This window comes from Populus alba, chromosome 2 (genome assembly GCF_005239225.2).
Source record: "Populus alba chromosome 2, ASM523922v2, whole genome shotgun sequence".
Taxonomy (NCBI): domain Eukaryota; kingdom Viridiplantae; phylum Streptophyta; class Magnoliopsida; order Malpighiales; family Salicaceae; genus Populus; species Populus alba.
In genome coordinates this window covers 18,115,760-18,121,775 of record NC_133285.1, presented here as the reverse complement: position 1 = coordinate 18,121,775, position 6,016 = coordinate 18,115,760, and the positions used below count along the sequence as shown (strand labels likewise).

Sequence of the window (6,016 nt, the reverse complement as noted above, 5' to 3'; positions counted from 1 at the left end):
ATTATTAATTTTGTTTTATTATATATAATAATAAATATTTATATGGGTAAAACTAAAAAATTTAAATCAGTATTAGAAAAAGCCTGTTTCAACCGCTAACACAAAAAAAAACATTTGATGGGTATCAACCCGGTGAACCGGGTTTTGACTTTTGACTCGAAACAGCCTGAAAATTCATTTTTTACTCCGGTCGACATGGTTTGACCCATATTAACCCGATGGACTCGGTTTTGACCCAAAACGTCATGAAAACTCATTTTTTACCCTAGTCGACATGGTTTGACCCATATTGACCCGGTGAAATCGGATTTTATGAAAAATGACGGTTTTGACCCGAAACATTATGAAAACTTATTTTTTTACCTTGGTCGACATGGTTTGACCCGTATTGACCCGGTGAAATCGGTTTTTATGGAAAATGACAGTTTTGACCGAAAATGACGGTTTTGACTCAAAACGTCATGAAAACTCATTTTTATCCTGATCGACAAGGTTTGACCCGTATTGACCCGGTGAAATCGGTTTTTGGTCGGAAATGACAGTTTTGACCCAAAACAGCCCGAAACTCATTTTTTACCCTAGTCGATATGATTTGACCTGTATTAAGCCGGTGAACTCGGTTTTGGTCGAAAATGATGATTTTGACCCGAAACAGCCCGAAACTCATTTTTTACCCTGGTCGACATGGTTTGACCCGGTGGACTTGGTTTTGATGGCAAGATGTGGTTGATTCGAGAAAAATATATTTTTGAATTTTAAACTTTTTCTTAATTTTTTTAGATTTTTATAAATAATAATAGAAATAAAATAACATTCAAAAAAATCTTGGTGAATCTAAAATTGGGTTACAACACCACACATTGATAACTTGATGATATCCGGGTAAGAAATTTGATACAAGAACAAGGATTCTCATAAGCTCATCTTCTGTAACTGAGACAACATTGAAAAGAGGGAAGCACTTAATATCCTATATATACAGGAACACAAATTCAACGAAGAACCTAGATGCTTAAAAACAACACACTTGCAGGCTTGTAGCTCTTAATATTTTCAACCTCGTGTGAAGATGTTGACATTGATTGTCAATGGTGATCATATGCTATATTTTCAACCTCTTGTTCATGGTAATTCTATTGAGGATTAAATACTTGCCCATCTTACATCTTTTTACGTGGAGGCCTACTTTAGTTTATGTTATGCCAGGTGCGTGTAATGAGACACACAACAAATGTTGTGCAAAGAAAATATACACTCACCACATTCCGACCATTCTTTGTCATCAGTTACAATGCACTGGTGACCTTGTTATTCCAGCAAGTCACCAATGCCCAAAGCTCCTTCCAAGCAACCCATAAAATTAGGGTTTGATCAAATATAAAAAATTAAAATAATAAAGTAACAACGAAAATATTATTAAAAGCAAAAAGATTAAACATGGAGTTAAGGGGTTTATTGGTCTTGGTGTTTTTATAAAAGTCTTATTTGTTATTAATTGCATCCTTCAATTTCAATTTGTCAAATATTATCTTCTTCATTTTGGTTCTTAAACTTTGGGTTTCAAATTTTTTTACCTTGAACTTTTTATGTGAGTTTTATTGGTTTTCAATTTCATCTTTCAATTCAAATTAATGGTATTATTTTTTTTAATTTTATCCTCGTTGTTTTGATTTTTAATTTTTTTTTTAATATTTTTTTTGTGAAAGTTATTATTCTTTTAATTTCACTCTTCAATCAAAATATTCTTTTGATTTTTTTAAGTTAATTTTTATCATCATTCTTTTGAATTTTTTAATCCTTTTTACTAAATTAAATTTTCTTTTCAATCTCATTCTTATTTTGTATTTTAATTTTGATCCCTTTTCTTTCAATTACTATTTTTTAATCCTTTTGTATAAGAAAAATGGTTTTCTATAAATAAGTACATAGGATAATTTTAATAAATGATTAAGTAAATCCATTAAACATGACATGGTAACAAATAAGTAAAGAATATTGCAAGCATCAAGTTCTAAAAGTCCATCTATGAAAAAAACAAAAAAAAAACGACAAAATTCAGTTAGAACCATAATTAAATTTGTTTAAATCTCTAAGACAACTATATGCCCATTATTTAATGTCTGACAAACAACACATGTAGAATAGACAACTATATGCTCGTATTTGCATTTTTGTTGTGTATTGCGGGGAAAAAAAGAAGAAGAAAAAGAACATGGTCGGTCCGTCTTTACAAGGAGAAGGGAAATTGACCGCTGTCGGTGCTTTTGAACCTTCGAGTAAGTCAACTTTCATTTAATTTTCGACTTTATAAACACGGCTAGCCCACCGAATTTTATTAGGGGAAAAGCCCGTTCCGAAGTTGCCGTTGCCATTAGATTATGACTGATGGCTCGCCTGTTTAAGATAGTTCTAATAATATTTTTTTAGTGGCTGACCGACGGGTCCTCGAAGCAGCAGATTGTGCAAAGAGTGAAACAACGATGCCGCAAAGGGAAATTAGAAGCATCTCAGGAAAGCAGAAACCAAATGGAAACTGGGTGCTACCTATATTTCTGACTGCTCGTCGACTGTCTGTGTGCCCCTCATTTACGTATAAATGAGCACAAGACCACCTTCTTATTCATCAACATCAAATCAGTTATCTCGAAAGCTTCTCTTTGTTTCACAGAGCACAGAACCAACTCCTGATTCATCAAAATATCAAATTAGTTCTCTCTAAAGCTTCCCTTTAATTTACGGTTTCAAACCTTCTCTTGTTCTAGTTTGTGAGTAAATTGCGAGAGACCAAAAATGAGTGTGGAGATTTTGGATGGCGCCACCATTGTCAACTTTCTGGAGGACGAGGAAGCATTCAACGCGCAAATATGTGACCGCTTCGCCCACCTTGATTCAGACCATGACGGCCGGCTTTCCTACGGGGAAATGTTGAAGGAGCTGCAGTGTTTGAGGTTATTGGAAACCCACTTCGGCGTGGATGTGGAAACAGACCCGGACGAGCTTGCTCTCGTCTATGGTTCTCTTTGTCCAATTCGATCATGACTTGAATGGGACAGTGGACTTGGAGGAGTTCAAGTCAGAGACCAAGCAAATGATGCTAGCCATGGCCAGTGGTATGGGTTTCTTGCCTGTTCAGATGGTCCTGGAAGAAGACAGTTTCCTGAAGAAGGCTGTGGAGTGGGAATCTGCTAAACTGGTTGCCTGATTAATTCCACATCCATTACCCTATACTATACTTGACTCATTAATTGTCTTTGTTATTTCTTTCTTCTGCGAATGCATTCCAAGTTTAGCTGGATGCAGCAAAGAAAATAAATGAAATGCTCTGTTATTGGTGCAATTTGGTATCCTAAAACTTGGTTCTCTCCTGATGCAATTTGGTCATGACCGGATCCATGGTTAGTATAACAAAAGGCTGACGAATTTCTTTCCTCTTTCAAGAGGGCTTCATCAACTAATAGATACATGGGCACAAGGATTGAGCTGGATGCATCTCAGTCATCGTTCCAAATTTAGCTTCAAGGGAATGGAACTGGTAGAACAGAGTTGCATCAGAATTTGCGTGTCAGGTCCAGGGGAACAGATGAAAATTAAAGAAATAACTGTCCTAATATGAAGTCTAGTTAAATAAAAACTTCGAGTCGAATCTGCGGTGCGATTTAACTTGATTTTGCGCTCTAAATACCTGATTCCATCATGTTTTGTTTAGCATGCATATGAAACAAACTTCCCGCATTGAAAAGAGGGAAGCACTTAAAATCCTATATGTGCAGGAACGCAACTTGAACAAAGAACCTGGATGCTTAAAAACAACACTCTTGCGGGCTTGTAGCTCCTGATATTTTCAGTCTCGTGTGAAGATGTGGATAATGATTATTGAAAAATCTTTGTATTTTTTTATGGATAGATCATCTATTATAATTAGATTATTTTTAAAAAAATTGTCTTTTTCATCTAAATAGGTTGCGCATTACAATTAGACTACTCGAAAAAAATCTTTATATTTCTCTATTTAAATAGGTCATCCATTACAATGAGATTATTTTAAAAAAACCTTTGAGTCTGTTTTTTTGGTGGGACACCCATGATAAATTGATCATTTTAGAATCTTTGAATTTTACCATTATATAGGTTGTCTGGTACTACCATATCACTTCTAAAATCTTTCATAAAGATCATCTTTTTCTTTAGAAACTCTATCTCCTTTTCTATAGAGTATACTTTCTAACCCTTTTCTTTAGATGGTGTGCCTTTTATTTCTATCTATATTTTCTCTAAGTATGCTTTTAAGCTCTCGTTGCTAACATTTTTCAGAAGGATTGACCATTTCTTAATATGGTTGAGTCCATTCTTTTTTTGTCTCCTTTACAAAGCTTATTGTCTAAAGTCTCTCATGAGACTTTCATTCTAAACATTGTAAAAAGAAGGGTAATTATCATAACTCATTTCTGGGTTATTCCCTAAATTTACCTTTTTAGTTTCCAAAATAAAGTTAAAAAAGAAAATAAAAAAAAGCAAAAAAACCAACAACTTGGAAAAGTACGCTGAAGAGGATTTCAAACATATAGGAAGATCAAGTTACGACTTTGGAAGCCTAATTATACCCTATTTTATCCAAAACTAGAGAGACAATGCAAATTCAAGATCAAATTAAATGGTTATTGAATTAATCTACTTAAAAAATAAACCCGGGAATTTAATTAAAATTTTAATAGATCAATTTGATTTCATCATAGGTCAAATTGAGAATTTAATTATGTTTAAGAATTAATTTAGGTCCAATTAAAGAATTTAAGTAGGTGCAAGGACTTTATTATATTTTAAATAAGTCAACTTAATTTTATTAGGGGTTTAATTGGTGAAATCTAAGTTTAGAAGCCCAATTTAGGTGTAATTGAGAGAATTAGAATTTTAGAAGATCAAATTTAATTTCTATAAAATATATTGGTTCAAATTAGGGATAAAATCAGAAAAATTAAAGTTTTAGGGTCAATTAAGGGTTAAATTGAAGAGATTTGCAACTAAGAATAATTTTACAAAAAAACATTAAACTATGGGGTAATTGAAGAAAATCAGGGGTGAAATTAAAAAAAATTAAAATTTTAATGGTCAATTGATGGTCAAATTGTATAAATCCAAGACCAAGGATCAAATTGAAAAGGGCGATGAAATTCAAGACTGATATTGAAATTCGGCAGGGGCAAATTGCATTAAATCAAAAGTTTAGAGTCAATTAGGGGTCAAATTGAAAGAAATCAAAAGCTAAAAGACCAAATTGAACTTTGAAAAAAAACCCTAATTTAAGGTCCAAAATGGAGTTGTTTATGAACAGTAAAAAAGAAAGGCAACCATACGATGCATCATCTAGTTACTGTTTATTGTCTTCTTTTGACTCTAAAAAATTGTCTAGGTGGCTATTTTTCAGAGGCATTTAATACTTCATCTCTCAACCTAACTGGACAAACCATACACCACCATGATAAGCTGACATTATACTTCACCCCAAAGTAGATCTCGCCATCTAATTGTACCTACAGCCACCATAATGTCGCCTCAAATTGGTAAACATGACCAACCTTTAGCAACCAACTTTTTTCAAATCATGATTGCAGCTTTGAATCAACGCTTAAGATCCTTCTGTGTCAAATCAAGGGCCAAGATTTGGCAGCAGTACAGACAAAATGTTTATCTTCCATCCCCTATAAATAGAGGTGCATTCTATGCTCCAAGCATCAAGAAATTAGAGCCCAAATTTGGTGAAAATCAGTTTTTCTTACCAGATCTTTTCTTCTCCACCAACCATCTTCTTCCTCATCTTTCGCAAAATTTTCACTGTTAGCAATGTTACCAACAACACATCGGCCTTCCGGGCAAATAGGGCAACCATTTGCAAGCGAAACATTGGTTCTGCATGCAAAAATCAACCACTTCACATGGTCACTGGGTCAGGCCAATAGCCATGTGAAGATGGGCTAGACCCATTCTAACCCAACCTATAATGGATTGGTCAGGTCTAGCC

General features: G+C 34.0%; 1 pseudogene; it reads left to right on the top strand.

Annotated features, from left to right (window-relative positions):
• The first annotated feature begins 2,465 nt into the window (after window positions 1–2,465).
• On the top strand, window positions 2,466–3,337 carry LOC118057667 (uncharacterized; annotated as a pseudogene).
• Window positions 3,338–6,016: the final 2,679 nt, after the last annotated feature.